General features: G+C 39.5%; 1 long non-coding RNA gene and 1 pseudogene across 1 annotated transcript; both read right to left on the reverse strand.

Annotated features, from left to right (window-relative positions):
- Positions 1–18,366: 18,366 nt before the first annotated feature.
- On the reverse strand, positions 18,367–20,991 carry LOC107811910 (uncharacterized). The gene is made up of 3 exons (XR_001654019.2): positions 20,878–20,991; positions 20,556–20,760; positions 18,367–19,189 (listed from the first exon to the last, which is right to left on the reverse strand). It is a non-coding gene; the product is annotated as an uncharacterized LOC107811910 (long non-coding RNA).
- A 778-nt stretch (positions 20,992–21,769) lies between these two features.
- On the reverse strand, positions 21,770–24,884 carry LOC107811901 (uncharacterized; annotated as a pseudogene).
- Between the last annotated feature and the right edge of the window lie 991 nt (positions 24,885–25,875).

A 25,875-nucleotide genomic window follows, 5' to 3' on the forward strand; every position in this document is an offset into this window, starting at 1 on the left:
AGTCAAATGTTGTATAAACTAATAAATTCATGTTCAAAAGTTCATAATTAAACTATTAGAGTAATTACCCAACCCAAATTGGAAGATTCCTAACGCGCCCGCATTCCAGAAATATTTGAAGATAAATGTTACTCATAACCTCACGAACTCAAATATATAATTTTTTTCCCAATTCCATAACCATTTTTGTGGCTAAATCCCATTTTTATCCAAAACCTAGGTTTTCCAACTAAACCTATAATTTTCACAATTTTACATTTTAAAATCTACCCAGCAATTTCCGCTTCTACGAGGAAACGACCGCTTCTGCGGCACCGCACCTATGAAAAATCCATCGCAGGTGCGGTCCTAGACCGAGCCTCCTGACCTCTATTTTGCGGACGGGCTCCCGCTTCTGCGGAAGATGCGTCGCATCTGCGGTCCAGGCCTGTCCAGCCTCACCTCGTATCTGCGGCCCTTCCATCGTAGAAGTGAGGCCGCTACTGCGGTAGTTCCTCCGCTTCTGCAGGCCACTGACCACTCCCACATAACCGAATCTGCGGCCAAATGCTCGCACCTATGGCCCAAATCTCGCAGGTGTGGACGCACCAGCAGCCCCTTTCAAATTCAAACTTGATCTGTGCATCGTCCGAATAGCACCCGAGGCTCCCGGGGCCTCGCCCAAGCATACCAACATGTTTATAAACATACAATGGACTCATTCGCACCCTCGGAACATGGAAAACAACATTAAAACTAAGAATTGCAACCCAAAACCAATAGAATCAACTCATGAACTTCAAGTTCTTCCCACTTACTCCGAACGCGCCGAATCATACTTAAACTACTCATAATGACACCAAATTTTGCTTGGACCATACAGAACTATTACTGAACTCGAAATTTCAAATGGACCTCGATAACACCAAAACCTACTCCAAACCAAATTTAAAGAACTTTAAAACCTTCAATGCTCCAAGACGCTCCCGGGTCGTCCAAAACCCGATCTGAACATAAGCCCAAGGCCAAAATCATCATACGAACCTATTGGGACCATCAAATCCCAATTCCGAGGTGGTTTACTAGAAATGTTGACCCAAGTCAAACTTAACCTTTTAAAGTCAATATTAAGGAACTAAGTGTTCCGATTTCAACCCGAACCCTTCCAAACCCGAACTAACTATCAAAGCACATACATGGGATCTTATTTAGGGGAACGGGGATCTAGAAAGCAAAATGTCTGGTCGGGTCGTTACATTCTCCACCTCTTAAACAAATGATCGTCCTCGAACGGATCTAGAATCGTACCCGGAGTGAAGAATAAGTGTGGATATCTTCTCCGCATGTTCCCCTTGGCCTCCCAAGTCACCTTCTCGACTGGTTGACCCCTCTACTGAAATTTTGCCGCAGAAATCTTCTTGGACCTCAACTGGCGAACCTGCTTATCAACAATGGTAATTGGATCCTCCTCATAACCCATGCTCTCATCTAACTGAACCGTGTTGTAGTCTAACACATGCGACCTGTCGGCATGATACCTCCGGAGCATGGACACGTGGAAAACTAGATGAACTCTCGATACACGTCCTTTAAACCTTGGGCTCAACTTGCCCTTCTTCCTGAACCTCATGATTCCCTTCATCGGCAAAACCTTCAAGTGAACCTTCTCGCCTACCATGAATGATAAATCATGCGCCTTCTAATCCACGTAACTCTTATATCTAAATTGTGCTGTGTGAAGTCGCTCATGAATGAAATTTACCATTTCCAAGGCATCCTTCACCAAATCAGTATCATATAACTTAGTCTCACCGGGCTTAAACCATCCGACGGAAGAACGTCATCGATGACCATATAAAGCCTCAAATTGAGCCATCTGGATGTTGGACCGATAACTGTTGTTGTAAGCAAACTCGGCCAAAGGCAAGAATCGATCCCACTTCCCTCCGAAGTCAATCACAGATGCTCTGAGCATATCGTCCAAGATCTGAACTGTTCACTCCGACTGCCCGTCAGTCTGTGTATGAAAGGTTGTGTTGAGCTCTACCCGGGTCCCCAACTCACTTTGTACTACCCTCTAGAAATGCAAAGTAAATTGAGGGCCTCTATATGATATAATGGAGACAGGCACACCATGCAACTGAACAAACTCCTGAATGAAAATCTGGGCCAATCTCTCTGAAGAATACATGATCACCACCGGAATGAAGTGTGTTGACTTGGTCAACCTGTCAACAATAACCCAAACTGCATCAAACTTCTGCAAGGTCCGCGGCAACCCAACTACGAAATCCATATTAATGCGCTCCCATTTCCGCTTAGGTATGACCATCTGTTGGAGTAGGCCACCTGGCATGTGATACTCGTACTTAACCTGCTAGCAATTAAGTCATCTCGCTACATACTCAATTGTCCTTCTTAATCCGCCACCACCAATAATGCTGCCTCAGGTCACGATACATCTTCGTATCACATGGATGAATAGAATACCGAGAACTGTGTGCCTCCTCTAGAATCTTTTACCTCAACCCATAAACATCCGCAACCACATTCTCCTTGCCCGGATGATAAAGGATGGTAATATCATAATATTTTAGTAACTCAAGCCACTTGAACTGCCTCAAATTGAGATCCCTCTGCTTGAACAAATGCTGCAAAATATGATGATCAGTGTAAACCTCACAGGAAACCCCATAAAGATAATGCCTCCAGATCATAAGAGCATGAACTATCACGACCAACTCCAAATCATGTACGAGGTAATTCTTCTCGTGGGGCTTAAGCTGACATGAAGCATATGCAATAACTCTCCCCTCCTACATCAATACATAACCCAAACCAATGCGCGAAGAGTCGCAATACACAGTATACATCCATGAACCGGAAGGCAACACTAATACCAGTGTTGAAGTCAATGCGGTCTTAAGCTTCTTAAAGCTCGCCTCGCAATCATCGGACCATCGGAATGGAGCACCCTTCTGGGTCAATCTAGTCAGAGGTGCTACAATATATGAGAAGCCCTCCACAAACCCATGATAATAACCTGCTAACCCCAAGAATCTCCTGATCTCGGTCGATGTAGTAGGACGAGGCCAACTCTGAACTGCCTCAATCTTCTTGGGATCTACCTTAATACCCTCGCCTGCTACGACATGCCCAAAGAATGCTACGAAACTTAACCAAAACTCACACTTGGAGAACTTAGCATATAACTTCTGTTTCCGCAAGGTCTGAAGCACCACTCGCAAATGATGCTCGTGCTCCTCCGTGCTACGCGAGTAGATCAAAATGTCATCAATGAAGACAATAATAAATGAGTCAATATATGGCCTGAACACCTGGTTCATCAAATCCATAAACGCTGTCGGGGCATTAGTCCACCTGAAGGACATCACTAGAAACTCGTAGTGGCCATATCTATTCCGGAAAGCCGTCTTCGGAACATCCGAATCACGAATCTTCAACTGATGATACCCCGATCTCAAGTCAATCTTAGAGAATACCCTGGCACCTTGTAATTGGTCAAACAAATCATCGATACATGGCAACGGGTATTTGTTCTTAATGGTAACCTTGTTCAACTGGCGGTAATCAATGAACATCCACATAGTTCCATATTTCATCTTCACGAATAACACTGGTGCACCCCAAGGCGATACACTCGGTCTGACGAACCCCTTTTTCTAGCAACTCCTCAAGTTGTTCCTTCAACTTCCTCATCTCTTTCGGAGCCATGCGGTACAGTGGGATAGAGATAGGATGGGTACCTGGAGCCAAATCAATACAGAAATCGATATCACGATCTGGTGGCATGCCTGGAAGATCAGAAGGAAACACATTCATAGAACTCCTGGACCACGGGAACTGAATCAATCGCCGAAGTCTCTGTAGTAGTATCCCAAACGTAAGCTAGATAAGCCAAACAACCCTTCTCGACCATGTGTCGAGCCTTCAAAAAAGATATAACCCATCTAGATGCACTGACACATGAACCCTTCCACTCCAATGTAGGAAGCTCTGGCATTGTTAAGGTATTAGTCTTGGCATGGCAATCAAGGATAGCGTGATATGGGGACAACAAATCCATGCCCAGGATGACCTCAAAGATGGTGATATCAAGCAACAGAAGATTCGCTCTAGTCTCATAACCACAAAAAGTCATGATACAGGGCCGATAAACCCGATCCACCACAACAGAATCGTCCACTAAAGTGGACACATAAACAAGAGTACCCAAGGACTCGCGAGGAACACCAAAGAAATGAGGAAGCAGAGATGAAGCATATGAATATGTAGACCTTGGATCAAATAGTACCGAAGTATCCTTACCGCAGACAAAAATAATACTTGTGATCAATGCATCTGAGGCTACTGCATCTGGTGTGGCTGGAAAGGCATAGAATATGGCAGGAGCGCCACCTAGATGGCCTCCACCTCTAGGACGGCCCCTACCCACCTCCCCTCCACCTCTAGGCCGACCGACGACGGGTGTGGAAGCTGGTGCTATAATCATAGGTTGATGACCCTATTGTACTGCCTTACCCTGAAGCCTGGGGCAAAACCTCCTTACATGTCTAAGATCCTCGCACTCGAAACAACCCTTCGATAAGGTGGATTGCTGACCTGAAGTCAAACCTTGATGGCCTGAATACCCACAGAAAAAACCCTGAATAGCTGGTGGGTGGTAGTTACTCTCTGGCATGGCACTGATTAGGGCCGCACTGGAACGCCCCGAGGAGGCGACGGTGTTGGATATGTGGGCCTACTAGACTGACTCCTCACAAACTGACCTCTACCCCTAGACGGAGCACCACTAAACCCTCCTAATTATCGATCCCGCTTATCCCTCATCACCTGCTCTCGGCTCCGCTGATGAACACCCTCGATCCTCTGAGCTATCTCCATAACTAGCTCATACGAAGTACCCATATCAACCTTTCGGACCATATTAGCCTAAACACTAGAGTGCAAACCCGCAACAAACCTCCGCACTCTCTCTACATTGGTAGGAAGTATCATAAGTGCATGGCGAGACAACTCAGAGAATCTCGCCTCATAGTCGGTCACCGACATCTGGCCCTGTTGAAGCTGCTCGAACGGAAACCGCAACTCTTCCCTCTGATAGGGTGGAGTGTATCCATCCAGGAAGAGACGTGTGAACTGGTCCCAAGTCATCGGAGGAGAACCTGGTGGTCTGTCGAGAAGATAAGACTGGCACTATCTATGGTCCCTGGTCTCTAGCTGAAAGGTGGTAAAGTCCACCCCGTGGGACTCCAATATCCTCATGATGCGCAGTCTGTCCCTGTACCGATCAATAAAGTTCTAGGGGTCCTCATGTCGCTCACCTCCAAAGACAGAAGGATGTAGCCTGGTCCATCTATTCAATAGCTTTTATGGCTCGCCGGTCGCAACTGGTCTGGGCTCAGGTATAGCTGCAGTAACTAGCTAACTTCGCCCACGGGTAGTGCGCCCGGGGTCTTATATACGGTAGTTTCATGCCCTGGAGCATGAGCGGTAGGGGTCTGTGCCCCCCCTTCCCCCTCCCCCCGCCTAAGATGTGGCTAGGTCCGCTGAAAATAAACTAGCCCGAGTCATAGAGTCCATGAACCGCATCATACGGCCCATGACCTCCTGGACACCCGGTGCGGACATGAAATCCACCGGGTCTGGCTCTGCTGCAGGCACCTCGCCCTGCTCCTCAATAATAGGATCCTCTACTGGATCTACTGGTGGCATAACTGGAGCAACTCTAGGATGCCCTCGTCCTCTCTACCACGGGTTGGAACCCTCCCTCGGCCTCTAGCAACAGGGGAGCAACTCTTCTATGATTAGGTACATCTATCGCGTGCGTTCTCACCATCTATGAGAGAATAAGAGAAAGATACTTAGCACAACATTAATTGCACGATAGGAGATGAAGAAAGAGTAGTTTCCTAACACCCTATAGCCTATCGAAGATAAGTACAGACGTCTCTGCACTGATCCGCAAGACTATATTAGGCCTGCTCATAACTTGTGAGACCTACGTGAACCTAGTGCTCTGATACCATGTTGTCACGACTCAGTTTCTCCTATAGGCCGTGATGGCAGTAAACGTCGCCGCTAGGAAAGCCAATGGTGAACTAAACATGTAACTACTCTTTTAATAAGTTTCCAAGTAATTAAATTTATTCAGAGATTAAGGAGTAGAAAATTTATTAAAATAAAATGAAGGCGACTGAGTGGGCAAATATAGAGACAAAAATACTCCAAAACCATAAAGCCTACTAGTATGTGTGCCAAGACCTGGTGTCACAAGTGTATGAGCAACTAGTAGAATATACAAAACTCTAACTACTGTCTAAAATAAAGTAGACAGAAAATAGATACAAAAGAGAGACTCTAGGTGCTGCAGAACGGCTCAGAAAACAGCTAACCACTAGGCCTCGGGGTAACGGGGGTGCACGCTGATATGACCGCCAGATGCACCTACCTCAGATCCTACACGATTAGTGCAGACGTGTAGTGTGAGTACATAAACAACATGTACCTAGTAAGTATCTAGTCTAACCTCGAAGAAGTAGTGATGATGGGTTGACTTCGACACTTACTATAGGCTAACAAAGTAATATAGAAATTCTAAATAAGCATTGGTTATATAAACAATAATAATAACTCAGTAACAAATAGTAAGCATATAATTCTTTCACTAACCGTAAATTTCTGGTCAAATTCTATCATTAATAATTACCATCTCTCAAGCCATATAATAATATCAAGTATAATTAAGCTCCGAGTATTATTACGCACGATTCATGCTGAGGCCGTACGCTCCGATCCAGATTAATGTGTACACTGCCGAGGGTCGAGCGACACAAACCATAGATGCATCTATCTACTACCAAAGTGTTCAGCCCACTCCACAAGAAGAGATGATACTTTACGAACAACCAATTTAGAAGCTAATACAAGGCTAATGCACAATGAGGCACAAATTTCTATTAACGGTCAAGTAACCCGCCAAAAACTCAAGTAAATGAAATTAGGTCCTTACAAATTCCTTAACAAGTTTTAATATAATTTAGCACTTTAATTAACAAGTAGGATGCAAAAGTTACAAGTATTTCATTATTTGGGTCCTAAACTACCCGGACATAAGCATAATTAGTATCTACGCACAGACTTTCGTCACCTCATGTGTACGTAGCCCCCATAATTATCAGCAAATAATAATTTAAATCACCTATGGGGTAAATTCCCTCTTACAAGGTTAGGCAAGAGATTTACCTCGTCTCAAAGGTCACTTTCCGTCCCGCAAATTTGTTCCAAAGCCTCAACTCGGTGCCGAACAATCTAAAACTAGCCAAATATTATATAAATTAATCAATACATGTTTAAAATTCATAATTTAACTATTAGAGTAATTACCCAACCCAAATTGGAAGATTCCTAATATTCACCCACGTGCCCGCATTCCGAAAATCTTTCAAGATAAATGTTACTCATAACCTCACGAACTCAAATATATAATTTTTGCCCAATTCCGTAACCATTTTCGTGGCTAAATCTCATTTTTATCCAAAACCCAAGTGTTCCAACTAAATCTATAATTTTCATAATTTTACATATTCAAATCTATCCATAATCTATGTTTTAAACTCATATTGCATAGAAATCAATTACCTCAAAGTACTAGGTGAAAACCACCCTCTAAGAGCTCCAAATATCGCCCGATGAATGCAATAAATGAACCCGAAATGGCCTAAGTCCCGACTTAAATGAAGCTTCTGCCTCCAGCGATTTCTACTTCTGCGGCGCCGCACCTACGGAAAATCCATCGTAAGTGCGGTCCTAGCCCAGTACTCCTGATAGTGCTTCTGCAGATGGGCTCCCGTTTCTACGGAAGATGTGTCGCATCTGCGGTCCAGTCCTGGCCAGCCTCACCTCGCATCTGCGACCCTTCCATCGCAGAAGCAAGGTCGCTTATGTGGTAGTTCCTACGCTTCTGCAGGCCATTAACCACTCGCCCATAACCGCATCTGCGGCCAAATTCACGCACCTGTGGCCTAAATCTCGCAGGTGCGGACGCACCAGAACTGGTGCACCAAAAGACCCCTTCAAGTTCAATCTTGATCCGCGCATCGTCTGAATATCACCTTAGGCACATTGGGCCTCGCCCAAGCACACCAACAAGTTTGTAAGCATAAAACGGATTCGTTCGCACCCTCGGAATGCGAAAAACAACATTAAAACTAAGAATCCCAACCCAAAACCAATAGAATTAACTATGAACTTCAAGTTCTTCCCACTTACTCTGAATGCACCGAATCATACGTAAACTGCTCGGAATGACACCAAATTTTACGTGCAAGTATTAAACTACCATACAGAACTATTCACGAACTAGGAATTCCAAACGGACCTCGATAATATTAAAACCTACTCCAAACAAAATTTAAAGAACTTTAAAACCTTCAATACGCCAAAACACTCCCGGGTCGTCCAAAACCCGATCGGAACATATGCCCAAGTCCAAAATTATCATACGAACCTATTGGGACCGTCAAATCCCAATTCTGAGGTCATTTACCAGAAATTTTGATCCACATCAAACTTAATCATTTAAAGTCAATATTAAGGAACTAAGTGTTTCTTTTTCAACCCGAATCATTCCAAACCCAAACTAACCATCCCTGCAAGTCATAAAATAGTAAAAGAACATACCCCCGAGGTCTTATTTGGGGGAACGGGGATCTAGAAATCAAAACAACTGGTCGGGTCGTTACACGCATGAGTGGAGTTTTGTCGCAAAGGTGCCACCGCAGAAGCAGCCCTTTTGTTCGCAAATACGAGATTGATGGGCTATACTTGAAAAGCATGCCTATTTTCCAGAACTGTGAACGAGTTGAGTGCTATATCTTTGAGTTACTTCTTTTATCACTTTTATTATGTTGTTATGAACTGTTGTTGTCTAAAGCATGCATGTTGATGGCTTTTCAAGTATGTCAGTGAAAACCCAAATCTTTTATCGGAATCACCAAAATATGAGTACGTTTGTAAAACTGTAACTTTTTCCCAAAATTTTAAATAGGTAAATGGTTCATTTTCAAATGACATGAGTAAAGTACATCTCTATGCCTACATGTCAATGTGTATGTGAAGTCATGAATGATGTAATATCGTACAACATGAAAAAAAATGCATCTCTATGCATGTATGTCAAGTGTGCATGTCGAATGCAATGCAACTCAATGATAAACCATATGCATACTCTCAGAGTATCAATTCACTCAGTCCTCTCAGTCACTCAGCCCTCCCAATCACTCGGCACTCGCACTCAGTAGGTAACTGCGCTCACTGGGGGTGTATACAAATTCTGGAGGGACTCCTTCATCCCAAGCGCTATAACAAGCCAATCATGGCATAAATCAATAAAATATGATGCGGCGTACAACCCGATCCCATCATAAATCTATAATACCTGCAGCAGCGTGCAACCTGATCCCATCAATATCCTCACCATCAGGAATCGGCCTCACTCAGTCATCAATCTCTCCAGTCTCTCGGGCTCACAATGTCATAAAAATTAGCCCAAAATAATGATATGACATATCAATAAAATGGTAATAGATACTGAGATATGATATGCAAATGAATGCGTATGACTGAGTATGTAATTGCAATATAAGCAAATAACTCAACAGCAGAAATGACCTCAGTGGGTCTCAACAGGATAAGCATATAGCGTAGATATGGTTTCTAACATGGATCAAAGATCAATTACTATAGCACGTAGAGATTTTACGGATACAAATAAGATTAGGTAACTACACAGTTCCACAGAAATAACCGAGTCACAATTCACATGGTGCACGCCCACACGCCCGTCACCTAGCATATGCTCCACCTCAACATCAAACATATATAACATATATTCAGGGATGTATACCCTCATAACCAAGTTTAGAAGTATTACTTACCTCGAACCGTGTAATTATTTATTCTGCAATGCCTTTGCCTCGCGAATCGGCCTCCAAACTCCTCGAATCTAGTCATAAATAATTCGATTCAGTCAAAACAAATTATAGGAATTAATTCCATATGAAAATACTAATTTTCCAACAAAATCTAAAATTTCACCCAAAATCGCCTGTAGGGCCCTCATCTCGGAACCCGATAAAAGTTACAAAATATGAACGCTCATTCAACCACGAGTCTAACCATACAAATTTTACCAAATTCCGACATCATGTCACGTTCCAAACTCGGGGAGCGCGACTGGCGCTCAACCGAGAGAACCCGGCCGAACAAGCATGTTAGATTTCCTTCTACCCAAACTCATCCATGAATAAATAGGAGATGTACTCCATTAATCAAACATTGAAAAGATTTTTATTAACAACTTCCATTTCATTCCCATTAGCAGCTTCATTCATAATTTTCAAAATATTACGAGTTTATATAATTAATGAAAAAATATGATTTCCAAATACCAACTTTTCTAGTTCAATTCTCAACATCAACCACAACCCACAGCCTGTCTACGGAGCCTCTAAGTACAATAGAAGAGTAATATGAAAATGCCGGCAACAAGGTCCCAGCTATACCTCAAAATACAGTACTTGAGGAACAAAAGATATATGACCCCGAAATGAAGTGGGGATCACCAAATCAGCTGAAAAGAGTGTATTGCTATCACTGATCAATGCCTCCTGCTGTAGAACCACCTGCATCCATAAAAGATGCAGCGCCCCCGTCAAAAGGGGTGTTAGTACTGTCGAATAGCACTAGTATGTATAGCTAAAAGTGCTCTTTCAAAATAGAATGCTCATATAAGAAAAGGCAACATATAGAAACAACAAGTCGTAATCAACAATATTCAAATGTCCAGTTAAAACATAATAATTTTCAAAATACGAACTTCATATACAATTTTTGGTTAGGAGATCATTAGCACTGATATTCCACCGTCTTTGTTAGTACGGAGTCCGATCACGCCCGATCGTCTAGGATACCTCTCCACGGACAATGTGGTTTGACAGGTGATGCGAAAGAAAGTTGTTACCAAGAATAGTACCACCATGTGTGCAACATGGCGTCCGATCTTCACCCGATTAGCTAGACAGTCTTCCCATATATGTCGTGTGGGTTGACTTTTCCAATCCACAATTGTTACCAGTTTCATCCCAATTAAGGGGAATAATATCACAATTTCTCCAATATTTCAATTTCATCCTAAATAAAGGGAATAATCACAATCCACCCCTACACCGGCACATGTAGTTTTAAATGTGGGCCTTATGACCCACCCTTCTTCGGTTTTGCTAATGATGCTCCCAAAAATATTTTTTATTTGATTAGCACACAAAGGTAACATAAATACAATTGTATTCACCTCAACATTTTTCACATTGTATAAATTCTTATTAATATTTCCAGATACTCACAACAACAATATTTTCTTGGCTCATTTGGCCATTCACAAGATTCTTTATTCCTGGCACGGTGGCCGTATTTCATATTCTACATTTTCACCTCTTTCAATTACAAAGATCACCATCAAATATCAACATATAGAATATTTAAGCAATCATATAACTCAAATTTATTAGTAATGGAAACTTTAAACACAAAAGGTTTCTTCCCAAATAATTGGGCATACCGACCAGCAATACAAGCACACATCAAAATCATAAGCAATCAATACACCATTTATTCTTGCAATACTCCTTCCTAGAAATGATAATATACAATTTCAACACCTGAGTATGTAAGAAGTCGAATCACACTGGATATATTTGTAAAGCAAAGCATTAGTTAAAACAGCCACTTATAGGCATGAATGGAGTACAAAAGCTTTTAGGCAATTCTATTTTCGAAATCAGTTTTAAACAATTGAGTCGAGTCTCATTTCATATTCTTTATCGCATCCTCTCAAATCATTTGCACTACTAGCCACAATCATAACTTAAACTCTTGGCACGTTGGCCACACACGATACCCCCAATTCAATTATTTCATTTCCAACCATTTTTATAGATTATCAACCATAAGACATTTCCAATCAAGACTTTAGGTACACATATAAGCAATTAAGAGACTTAAGAATATTGAGATTTTCTCACACAATTTGGCATACTAGCCTTCATTTGAAATATGATTCAAAACCTTAACATTTTAATACGCAACTCATACTTCAAAACTCACGGAGACATTATGGAATTCGATTCTAAGAGAGAAAGTTTAGCCAACATACCTCAATTGAGCTTCCTTACACGCTAAAATATTTCGGAAATCTTAGCAACTTCAATCTATTCTGAAAATGTAACAAATTGAATCAAAATTAGGATGATGATCATGGTTCTAGCCCATTTGAGCATTTTATCAAACACTAGGTGTGCATTAAAGTTCTTAAGGCCATTTTGCGAAAGATTTCATCATTCCCTAACCCATTCTCTACCATTTTTAGCTTATAACCTTTCCACATTATTTGATAACATATGCATGCAAGATAACAACTCCCATACCAAAGAATTGCCTCTCTAACTATCCCATTTTTGTAAATTTTCGAAATTGAGAGCTAGGACATAGATTCTTACCTTTGAGATGAAGACTTCCTTTGTTAATCCTCAATGATTGAGCAAGAATTGATGGATAATAGGTTGAAGGTTACTCCCCCACTCTAAGAACTCTCTCTCACTCTAAAGTATCAAGTTTTGCTCAAAAATGGCCCATTACATCTATTTTAACGAACTAGGGTCGGATTTTAAAAATCCAAAAATAAAGCTCTGAAACAGGTTCTGCGGTCGCATACATGACCGCATAATGATTATGCGGGCGCGAAATTGGGGTTCCAAAACTGGAAAGGAATTGACCAGGTCTACGGTCACTATGCGGCCCGCAGACAGAACGATTCTGCGGTCGCATACTGCACCGCAGAACCTCCCTCCGAAAAATCCCAAAGCGGGATATGCGACAAGAGTGCGGGCCGTGAAGTGGTTATGCGGTCGCATAATGGCCGCGAAATTTGACCTCAAAATGACCTAGAGGAATTTCTACTATTATTAACCTCAACGCCTGCCCCGACATCACAGAACCCCGGGTTTTAGGAAACTTTTCACAGGGGCTTACACATCAACTCGACCTCCAAATCTCAAATTCTTATTTTGAAATCCCTAGGCCCAAATCCTCTAATTTTACCTCAAAAACATGTAATTTAGTTGAAATACTCATTGATAATCCAATATTATTGACTAACAATGATCACAAGTGACTTACCTCAAAATTTCCCATGCATTCTCTCTAAACAATCGCCCAAACCGTGCTTGAAATGTCAAAAATGACAAAAATGTCGGAACTCCTCTGTTTTGTACATGCCTAGTACTTTCGCACCTGCGGTTAAATTTCTCACTTCTGCAAGGCCACTTCTGCGAAGGCACGCCCAGTCCCTGACTCGCGCACCTGCTCTCAAAATCTTGCATCTGTGGGTGCGCTTCTGCGAGCCCCTCACCACGCCTGCGACCACCCAAGTGCAGAAAAATAGTCGCACCTGCGAGCTCTGCCCAGCTCTCTTCATGGTCGCATCCGCGCTCCTCAGCTCGCACCTGCAACCAAAATTCCGCAGGGGCGAGTGCACCAGAAGACTAAAATTTCCAAATTTTTCCTTAAGTCCGAATTTGATCCATTAACCATCCGAAACTCACCTGAGGCTCCTGGGACCTCAACCAAATACACCAACAATTCCTAATACATCATACAAACTTAGTCGAGCCTTCAAATCACATCAAACGATGCTAAAAACATGAATCACGCCCCAATTCAAACTTAACGAAAACTAACAAATTCCAACTTCTACATTTGATGTCGAAACCTGTCAATTCAATTCCGATTGACCTCAAATTTTGTACACAAGTCATAAATGACATAACGGAACTATTCCAATTTTCAGAATCAGATTTCAACCCCGATATCAAAAAGTCAACTCCTCGGTCAAACTTCCTAAAATTCAATTTTTGCTATTTCAAGCATAATTCCACTACGGACCTCCAAATCACAATCCGGACATGCTCCTAAGTCCAAAATCACCCAACGGAACTAACGGAACCATCAAAATTCAAATACGAGGTGCTTTACACATAAGTCAACATCCGGTCAACTTTTCCAACTTAAGTTTTAAATTATAAGACTAAGTGTCCTAATTCACTCTGAAATCCTTCCAGGCCCGAACCAACTAACCTGGTAAGTCATAAAATAACAGTAAAGCATAAATTGAGCAGTAAATAGGGAAACGGAGTTGTAATACTCAGAACGACCGGTCGGGTCGTTACATAAAAATACTCTAATAAATATCACATTTAATAAGAAATTATTAGGCAACAAAGCATACAATAATTATGATTTATTTAGGAAACAATGAATGACAAGTAGCGATTAATTGTGAAAATCAGGGAGAAAATAGGCAATTTAAGGGAGAAAATAGGTAATTTAATATTTAATATGCTAAATGTCAAGTAGTGTAACGACCTGGTCGGTCGTTTTGAGTGTACTAGCCCCGATCCCCTATTTACTGCTTCCCTGTATCCTTTTCTGCTTATGTGACTTGCCGGGAGGTTTTGTTGTGGTTTCGGAGTGATTTGGGGCAGTTGGTCCCTAATATAGAAGCTTAGTATTAGGATTTTGACCGTAGTTGGAACTATGTAAAGACAACTCCGAAATGGAGTTTCGTCAGTTCCGTTGGGTGATTTTGGACTTAGGAGCATGTCCGGATTGTGTTTTGGAGGTCTGTAGCTAAATTAGGCTTGAAATGACGAAAGTTAAATTTTTGGGAAGTTTGTCCGGTAGTGGACCTTTTGATATCGGGGTCGGATTTCGGTTGCGGGTTGGAGTAGGTCTGTAATGTCGAATATGACTTGTGTACAAAATTTGAGGTCAATTGGACGTGGTTTGATAGGTTTCGGCATCGGTTGTGGGAGTTTGAAACTTTGAAGTTTATTAGGCTTGAATCAATGTGTAATTCGTGTTTTAGTGTTGTTTGATGTGATTTAAAGGCTTGAATAAGTTCGTATTGGGATATAAGACTTGTTGGTATGTTTGGTTGAGTTCTCGGGGGGTCTCGGGTTGATTTAGAGTGGTTAACGGATCAAGGTTTGAAGTTGAAATGCTGCTGAAGTTTGAGGGCTGCTGGTGTAATCGCATCTTATGACTGGGAACTGCAGATGCGAGCTCACAGAAGCAAGAAAAAGGGACCGCATAAGAGGCCAGGGATGCTTTGGACAGAGGCCGCAGATGCGGACATGCACGCGCAGAAGCGGTTTGCACAGAAGCGGATTTTGGGCGCAAATGCGGAGAATGGCGCAGGTGCGAGGGTTGTTCCACACATGCGGTTTGCGCAGAAGCGGGATCTGGGGCGCACCTGCGAGAGCGCATAAGCAGCCAAGTTGTCGTAGGTGCGGAAGACCTGGTCAGAACCCATAAATGCGAGACTTCGAGATTTTTTCACCATTTCTAACATTTTGAGCTCGGAGCTTGGAGGTTTTTGAGAGGATTTTCAAAGGGGTTCTCGAGGTAAGCTCCTTGTGTTCATCTTTCTCCAATAATTATGTTTCCCTAATGATCTTTTACCTAGATGGTGTGTTTTTTAGGTGTAATTTGGGGGGTTTGAGGCTAGGGATTTGGGGAGTAATTTTTGGGTTTTGAGTGGTCATTTGAGGTCGGATTTTGATACATTTGGTATGGTTGGACTCGTGAGTGAATGGGCTTTCGAATTTTGTAATTTTTGTCTGATTTCGAGATGTGGGCCCGGGTCGACTTTTTAGGGCGATTTTTGAATTTCTTGTTTAAGTCTTGATTTCATTAATTAGCTTAGTCTATTATAGTTGTATTTATGATATGTAATTGTATTTGGCTAGATTTGGGTCATTCAGAGTCAGATAATCGAGGAAAAAGAATTCTTACGGATTGATTGAGCTTGGTTCAAGGTAAGTGGCTTGCATAACCTTGTGTGGGGGAAATCCCCTTAGGATTTGGTACTGTTGTGATATGTGAGCATCGTGTACGTGAGGTGACAAGTGCGTACACGGGCTATTTATGGTAAAACCCAATTTTTACTGAGTAGTAACATGTTTTCATCTTAATTGAGTTATACCAGCATGTGTAGTTATCATGTTTAGTCTAATATCGTATGTCTACGTGCTTTAACTGTTTATTTGAACTCTATGCAGTATGTCTAGTTGATTTTCTTGTTTCTCCTTGATCTTTATCAGCCTTAACTGTAGAATTCTTGCTGTTAACTGTTGTATTTATCGGTTTGAGCTGTATTTACTTTTGAGACTATGAGGCGGTACCACGGGAGTTCCCCTGCATATTTACTTTTGAGACTACGAGGCAGTACCTCGAGAGTTCTCCCTGCACATTTACTTTTGAGACTACGAGGCGATACCTCGGGAGTTCTCCCTGTACATTTACTTTTAAGACTACGAGGTGGTTCCTCAGGAGATCTCTTTGCATATTTACATTGAGACTACGAGACGGTATCTCGGAAGATCCTCTGCTGCTTAACCCCTGTGTGATGTACTGCAATTTTGTTGTGTTTTCCTTTTTGTTAAATTCCAGTCTCTTATTATATTGCTACATTTTCCTGCTTTATGTATTATATACCAGTGGGCTCTGACCTTACCTCATCACTACTCGACCGAGGTTAGGCTTTGCACTTACTGGGTACCGTTGTGGTGTACTCGTGCTACTCTTCTGCACATGTTTTGTGTGCAGATCCAGGTGCTTCTTATCAACCCTGCTATTAGCTGAGAGTGCTTGTTGTTGTACGGAGACTTCAAGGTACATTTGTCGCGTCCGCAGACCTCAGATTCCCCCTCTATTCTCTCATATGCCATTTACCTTCAGTACTTCTTTATTAGACTCTGGTGTATAGAGATACTAGTTTTCCTCTGTAGCTTGTGACTTATGATGTTCTGGGTTTTGGGAATACTGTGTATTACTAGAGTGTTAGTTATTGTACATGTCAAGCGGCATTGTTACCAATTAATTAGTTATTTGTTGAGTTAGTTGTTAAAATGAGTAAAAATGATGAGAAAAAACCCTTTGAAATCGCCCAAATCTGAGACCCAAAACTCAAAAATGAGTAAAAATGGCTAACACCCGATTTCTATGTGTTCTGTCCACCCAAAACTCAAAAATAAGTAAAAATGGCTAACACCCGATTTCTATGTGTTCTGTCCAGCATTTTCGCATCTGCGGACTCACATTTGCAAGACAAAGCTCGCATTTTCGGAACAAGGCAGCCAAGCAGAGAACCGCATTTGCGGACCTTCACGTCGCTGAAGCGACTGTGTAGAAGCGCGAAGGAAGCTGCAAAAGCGAGGACGATTGCATCTGCGATCATGGCAACACAAAAGCGGACGCATACCTGCGTCCCATGCTTCGCAGAAGTGAAGTTTCTCCCCTGGCCTCAAAGTTGCAGAAGCAACACAGCCTCCGGAGAAGCGATCACGCACCTGCGGCCAAAATTGCGCAGGTGTGAAATACCAGAACCAGACCTGCAAATTGTTTACCAAAATAGTCTGAAGCATATCTGAAACTCACCCGAGCCACTCGGGACCACATACAATTATACCAACCAGTTCCGTAACATAACGCGGACAATTATAATTCACACCTCGATTCGAACTTATGAGTTTCAAACTTTTCACATTATAAAAACTCGTGCCGAAACGTATTAAATGAATCCGGAATAATTTCAAATTTGGCGCACAAGTCATAAATGATATAACTGAGCTATTACAACTCTCGGAATCTCATTCCAAGTTCGTTATCGATAAAAGTCAATTTGTGGTCAAACTGTGAAATCTTTAATCTTTCAAACTTCTACTTTTCAATAATTGGCTATAACTCGAGCTAGGGACCTCCAAATTAAATTTCGGGCATACACCTAAGTCCTAAATCACGATACGGACCTACCGGAACTGTCGAAATACTGATCTGAGTCTGTTTGTTCAAAATGTTGACCGAAATCAACTCAAATGAGTTTTGAAGATCTATTTCACATTTTTATCAAAAAATAAATTTCACATAAAAACTTTCCGAAAAAATATACGGACTGCACACGTAAGTCGAGAAATATTGAAATGTGCTATTCGAGATCTTAAAACACCTAAATGAATATTAAATTTAAAGATGACATATTGGGTCATCACATATATAAAAAAATTATTTCTAAATTTAATGATGTTTTATCATAATCGCAGCAAATTCCCTAGTTATATAATTATCTTACTTGATAAAATTTTCCACATGTTCATGTCCGGTACTGATGATCTATTTCATAAGATAACTACAAATCCATGAAAAAAGTCTTGCCTTTCTTTTTCTTCTTACTTCCAATTGGATGGTTTATCTAAGGAATTATAGGTGATAAATTTTGAAGGCACTTATCATCTTCAGTTTGATACCTACTGAATCTTGTTTTCACGTCATCATGTAGGTATCTCGAACAAAAAGTCAAGTACTTTTCAGCCAATAAACCCTCCGCTATTGACGCTTCCGGTTAGGGATAAGATACTTAAATGTGGCAGGGCATCATTTTTTATGAAGAACCAACAGACTGAATAAAGAACCATAAGAACTAACCTAACTTCCAAGATACATTTTTCCTGTTGGTTCTCAGCCGAGCACATACTTGTGTGTACAAAATGTGCTACAGAAAAGTGATCAGATTGTATATTCCTTGACGTTAAGCAAAACTCCAGGACGCCAAGTGCAGATTTTACAAGCCACGACGTAATCAACGATGGAAATGTTATCTTGAGAGTGAACTCATCAGACAATTGCATCATTAATAAATACAAAAAGAGCTCAGTTTCTGCTTCACAGAGTTAAAACAACAAATCTCCTTCGATATGTCAACTGATCAAAATTGTGTAACATTTAAGAAGCTGATATCAAGAGGGTAGGAGGGCAACATTTTTTAGAAGTAATGCATGGATTTCATTCTTGGCATAAAAAGCTCCTTTCTCGAATGATAAATGTTATGTCATCAATCGTCTATTTGGTTGCTACTAACCTTAGAAGTAAGTCGTCCTTTTGGATCAAAACTAGTGCCACACTTCTCGTTAATGAAGCTGACAAAGTCATCTAAGCCTCGACACCATCATAATCTTCACCAGCTTTGTTGGCATTTGAGAAGAATTTCAAATTGGAATAGCCACTTACACCCTACCTACTTAGTATAAGTACAATTTTATATCAGCTTCAATATGCATGAGAGTGAAGAAATATCTCTATATATGTGTGTGTGAGTGTGTATATACACATACATAGAGAGAGAGAGAGAGAGAGAGAGAGAGATAGGTGAGGTGGAAGGGGACTTTGCACATTGTGAACAAAGGCACAATAAATAGCAACAGCAGAGCAGTTTGATAGATAAAGCATAATTTTCTAGTAGCGAATATAAAGCTATGGGATAACTCCCACACCCTAAAATACTTATCCATACTTATAAGTTGTAAAGAACAAATTGGTACAGACAACCTTTCTAAGGTAAGCAAATAATGCAATCCATCACTTACCTTGTCTCTCTTTTCTATACCTGTCCTGTAAGCTTTTATAGCTCCATAAGACTTTAGATGTAATGTAGCACTTTTATTTACTTGATGTTGGCAATTGGACCTACACTCCCTTAGCTAAATACTGTCACATGATGCTATAAAATACATATTTCGCCTATCTATTTTGTCTAATATCATTAATGCGTCGTCCTTATTAACGAGGACGCGAGTATGATAAAGGAATATCTTCAACAAGTAACAAGGGCTGGCAACCGCACAAAGTTCTTTCCTTAAAAATCAATACACATGCATACACAAACACAGAGGAACTTTAATAACTATGACGAAATAAGGTATAAAATGGCTGAAAAAACACCATTGTTGAACAAATCTAAGCATATTCTTGGAGACATTCAACGGAAACATATGAGCCAACAAAGGAATTTCTGTAACATGGGTAGAAACTAAGTTGCTCCGACTCTTCATTTTCAGTGCCGTACCCGTGTCGACACGACGTGGGTGTAAGATCCGTACCAGATTTGTTCAACCAATTTTGGGTACTTTGACCAAAATCAATGGAGAAATTCGGGACAAATATATTGATTTCTAAAATCAAAACAAAAGTTAGGGTGAAATTGAAGAAAATGGAATATCTTGTGTATAGAATTTCTACGTCAGTCCTTTTATCTCCTTGGATTCTCCTCTTGATCAATATTTTCTCCTTCTCGGAATACCTTGTAAGTTTACCAAATAATGTCTCATAATTTAGACATTATTTTATAACTCTATTGTTAGATATTTCAATTATTTTTAGCCGAATCCCCGCAGCCGTATCTGTGCCTGGATCCGTACCCCGAATCTTAAAATTTAAATCATGAAGGATCCGACCTCTAGATCCGCACCCGTATTGGACATTTGGACCCGAGTCCGAGCAACTTAGGGTAGAAAAGAAAAAGTGTTTGGAGACCAAATTTGACTTTTGAAAAAAATCTCGAGTAGGACTCTCATAGCACTCCCAAAAAATTAACTATAACTTACTTCTCCACGAGATCCTTGAGATGTCCGCACCAAGATTAGCAATACCACCACATTTTCCTCTTGTTTGGACACCGACTCAACCTATTCGTAAGTTTGAAAAAAAGCAGGATATGAAATGAGGTTGCTGTACACAGTTTTTCAGTTATGACTAGTCTCACTTAGCCAGGAATCCACTTATTGGAGCAAGGTTTTGCAATGATCACACCTGCAAAAGGTAAAGTATAAATCAAATATGGAAAGGAGAAAATGATGTATACCACACTCTACTCTGTTGAATTGCACCTTTGGTGCTATACACAGAGACCAGATAAATAGAACTTACCGATCTATTCTATAATCAAATGAGTGACCTGCAGAACACTAGTCCCTAAAATAGAAGAAAAAAATGTCAATAATGCTTATTTGATATCACCCAGCACGTCTGCACATAATCCAGTTCACCACAAATTTGCCATATCTGATACTCTTTCCTTCTCAAACATTGGAAAATAAAATTGAGAAAAGAGGAGCTAAACCTTCCTAATAGATAGACACAGGTTAGGTAGAATTGCCAAACCCAGTATATGTAAAACTCTTACTTCAAGTTGAGGTCGTGTTACACTTAGCACAAAGGCATACGAAAAGATTGAAAATATTATGTATTTAACGTGAACAGCCAAGAGAGAGAAAGTAAAATTCTATTGTCTTCTTAAGCTCATTGCAGATACTACAATGTACAAAGCATAGCACAAACTTCCCTTCTATAATTATGAAAAACTGTACTATATCCATCTCCCTAACATAAAGAAAGGTTACCATGCAGTATAACACAATTCTGAAGTATAAGATAAGACACAGAACTCCTTCTCCCCCAAATTCTTAAAATAAGCAAGCAGAGTTTAGCCTTAAAAGTTAAAATCCATAATCTAAAATAAAGAAACAAACAAATATAGTTGAGAATTGCAAACAGATTTGTACGTCTTCATAGGGATATTCCACCTCCATCTTCTAAGTTAGTTGAAAATTACGTTATGGAGTACAACCCTTTTTGGATTTTGCTAGATCTGGTGATCCATTTATGGATGATGTTACCAAGACCTAAGAAACTATCGTAAGTAGAGTTTTTGTAACAATTGCTAAGTTATAGAGAGTTGCTATTGATTCCTAGAACAAGATAGGAAATGATATATAATACCTGAAGGTAACTAAATACCAATGAAAATGATATTCCTAGACTTATAACGTGTGCAAATACTCACATTATTTCTGATATTAAGATTTAAGGTGCAATAACATGAGATTTCCAACACAAGAAGAGTGGCAAAACAATCAAAATAATGTACCTCTTCAATAAGCTCGAGCGGAAAGCTCAAGCAATGCTCTAGCTGCCATTTCCCTGGCTTCCGCAATTTCATTGGATGCGATTTCTTTTGTAGAGGTGAAAGGAAATTACGTCATAAGGATAGTACAGACGAATAAACCAAGTGAAAAAAATACTATTTTAGACAGAAAACCAAGTGAAAAATATTCACTTCTTATTATCGGGGTGAAACTCTGATATCATGTTAAGTAAGGAAGGATCCTTCGCTATAACATATATCAATAACTTTGTTGTAGTTGCATCAAATGAGATGCTCTTCCCGGTCATTTCTTTTAAGAAAACCTTCGTTTCATTAATTCTATTACTTCTAAGAAATCCTTGCAGAATAACATTGTAAGTTGCGTTGTTTGGAAAACAACCATTCTCTTCCATTTTTTTTAGCATGTGTTTAGCTTGATCTAACAACCCTTTTCGACAAAATCCATTAATCATTATATTGTATGTTATCACGTTAGGATGTAAACCTATTACGCAGAGCTTCTCAAAAACAACACGAGCTTTGTTAAACTTTCTATTTTTGCACAATCCATCGATGACGACATTGTAAAGGTCAGTATCAGTATCTTCTCTCTTACATTCCAACTTATGAAAGAGTGAAATAGCTTCTTCAACGAGTCCATTCTTAAAATAACCACCAATCAAGATACGATGAGTACATAAATCAGATTTGCAGCCTGCAGATATCATTTCAGCAAAGAACTTTCGTTCGGTGCTGATTCTTCCAACTTCAAGCAGACCATGCAAGATGGTATTGTAGGTAAAAATACTAGGTTTGGATCCATTTCGAGAAACTTCATGACACAATTGCATGGCCTCCTCCAAATCCTTCTTTTTACTGTATCCATTTATTAGTATGTGATAACTAATAATGTCAGACTCAATTCTCTTATCTTTCATGGAATCAAATATTATCCTAGCTCTATCCATTTGACCATGCAAGCAATATGTTATGAATAGGCCCATTACTGATTATGTTATTGGGTTAGAAGCTAAGATATTTGGGTCAGTTGCTGAATTGAGGAAAACCCAATATGTGATGTGGGATCCAGGTTGAGACAAGGCTGGTGAGCTAAAAAGAATACAAGGCTTATAAATAGCAGGAGGGTGTAGGGAGTAGAGTATGCGAATACTGAGTCTTCTCTTTATTGTGGCTTAGCTCTTGTTGGAGCATTCTGGGACCTCCCTCCATTCTTGTTTTCCTTTTATTTTAGTTCCTTGTTCTTAGCATTGTTCATGGTTGGAACTAATAGAAATTGTCTCTATCTTCTTCGGTAATTATGGATCCATTACACAATATCCATCAGACTCTACACCTTTTCCAATCATGCATCTCATTATTTCCTCGGCCTCTTCAACTTTCCCTCTTTGCATAGACCATCGATCACCGAGTTGAAGGTTTTCACATCTGGATAAATATTCGCATGTATCATCTCAAGGAATAAAGTCCCAACTTTTCCCCACTGGCCAAACTTACACAAACCATCAATCAACGAATTATATGTGACAATGTTCGGAGGAATGCCTTTTTGTTTCATCTTGTTCAAAAGGCTGATAGCAGCATTTAGCATTCCATCTTTGCAGAGGGCATCTATAACAATGCTATAGATGCATGTATCAGGCTTAGTGCTTCCTTGTTCCATTACCCGAAGCAAACTAAAAGTTTATTGAGTATGACCCCTTTTGCTAAGTCCATTCATGACAGTTGCATACATAACTTCATCAGGTTCACAAATATTCTGTCTTACCAATTTTTTAAACAATTCAACTGCATCTGTAATCTTATTTTCAGCGAAGAGTCCCCTTATTAGGGTGTTAAAGGTAACAACACTAAATGGAATACGATACTTGAAGAAAATGGTCAATACAGAAAATCCCAAATAAACACTATGCATGAGGCAATAACTGTTAATCACGATATTCAAGATGAATTTATCTATTGGAATTCCTAATTTATGCATTTCACCAAAAAAGAAAACAACAGCAGAGTAATGCTTCATATTTACCATAGTATTCAACAATTTTGCAAAGCTGACAAGAGAGGGAAGAGGCTGTTCTCTAACCATTTGATGGAATACACTAACAGCATCATCTAAACACTTGACATTTTCAAAGCTATTGGAAAAACCACATTTCCCCTTTATCGACTCAAAGCTGTTAGAAACCCCAAGTTTCCCCTTTATCGAAATGGCTGTATTGCTATGACATGAAGAATAATCTCTAGGATGAGTAATATCACCATTGCGAGGAGAAATAGCTAATAATGAGACAAAGGGATTAATATTACCATTGCGAGAGTAACGTTGAACAAGAATTTAAGGAGTGAGTAGTTTCTACTTTCTATTTTGAATGTGTCTTTATTCTGCTTGGTCTTTTTCTTTCTTTCAACATTATTCTGCTTGTCTCATTGAACAAGATTTATTTTTTGAAGTTTTCACTTTTTATTTTGGGGCTTTTATGAGTATTTAAATTGCTTATTTAATAAAGAGAAATTATCAGTTATGTCATCCCATAAGTAAGTTAGTATAAAAATAAGTCAATTCATAAAATATTACAAATATTAGCCAATTAGCTATTTGTAGCCAAAAAGTATCAATTTTTTTTAAAGCGTTGTTGGAATATATTGTATATATCTTAATAAGTTTAAATCTCATTTTTGGGATGATTTGGTAGAGTTTTAAGGTGGTTTGAATTGAAAATTCGAAATAGAAGATGAACATGAAAAAAGATGATATAAGTATCACACTGTGTATCATTCGTGTATCACATATGTATTAAATATGTATCACATGTATATCCGTTATATATCTGGCTGTGAGATATACACGTGATACATGTGTCGCATAAAAATAAATTTGAACTCGTTTTTGACTACGAATTTTGATACCAAATCAGTCCAAATCACCTCCAATCTTCCTCAAATTTTATGTATTGACGCATCTATGTTTTCAATGAATTTCAACCATACCCATTAAAAAGGGTTCTTTTTTGCTTAGATTTTTGGAATCTTATATATATATATATATATATATATATATATATATATATATATATATATATATATTGTGTTTCATCACCTTGTTTGATACCTCATCCATAAAATTTCCTTTCCGTCTAGCATTTAATGTTGTTGATCACGTTTAAAAATATAGAAGAAGATTTTTGCGTGTAATTCTTGGAGAGAAATAATCCTTATTTATTTGGTTTTCAATATTTGTATGTGTTTTGCTAGTTTTGGTAAGTCTATGATTAATGGCTAGAAGTTAGTAAGTTATGACCTATTTGGGACATTTTCATAAGATTCCCTTTAATAAAGAGAAATCACATATTGCAACCATGTAGCCTACATACAACTTTACAAAACAATAGGCTAAGATTCAACAACCAACTCCAAATAGGTTCTTGGAATCCCCAATTAGTTTTTCTTAAAGAAACCTCAAGCTTCTAACCTAATTTCGAAATTAATAACTGTGACTCAAATTATTTGAACAAACCAAATTCATTTGGGTGGTAAAAATTAAATTTTTAAGGTAATCCATCATTGTTGAACAACCTTAAATAAGTGGATCTAAATTTCGAAATGGTGTTGTTTAAACTTGTTAAAAATTGTCTAAGGAGGTTATTTACAAATTTTAAAGTCATTTAATGGAGATTTGGATTGGTATTGAACAAGAATTGCAATGAAAATCATAGAAAAAGTTCATCTACAGACGCATATATACTTTTATACAATGTTATATACTTTTATACAAGGCATGTACATTATGTATATAGGTGTATAAAAGTGTATAATAATGTATAAGAGGTGTTTATACACCTACATATATACTATTATTCAATATACAAAAACTGACTTCGTCTTTTTCCTTGAGTCCTTACTAAATTTAATGCAAAATTTAGCTTAGATCTACTCCAAATCACTTCAAATTTAAGATTTGAACTCCTCTTTTGTTTCCGATCGAT

Source organism: Nicotiana tabacum, chromosome 15, assembly GCF_000715075.1.
Source record: "Nicotiana tabacum cultivar K326 chromosome 15, ASM71507v2, whole genome shotgun sequence".
NCBI classification, from domain to species: Eukaryota; Viridiplantae; Streptophyta; class Magnoliopsida; order Solanales; family Solanaceae; genus Nicotiana; species Nicotiana tabacum.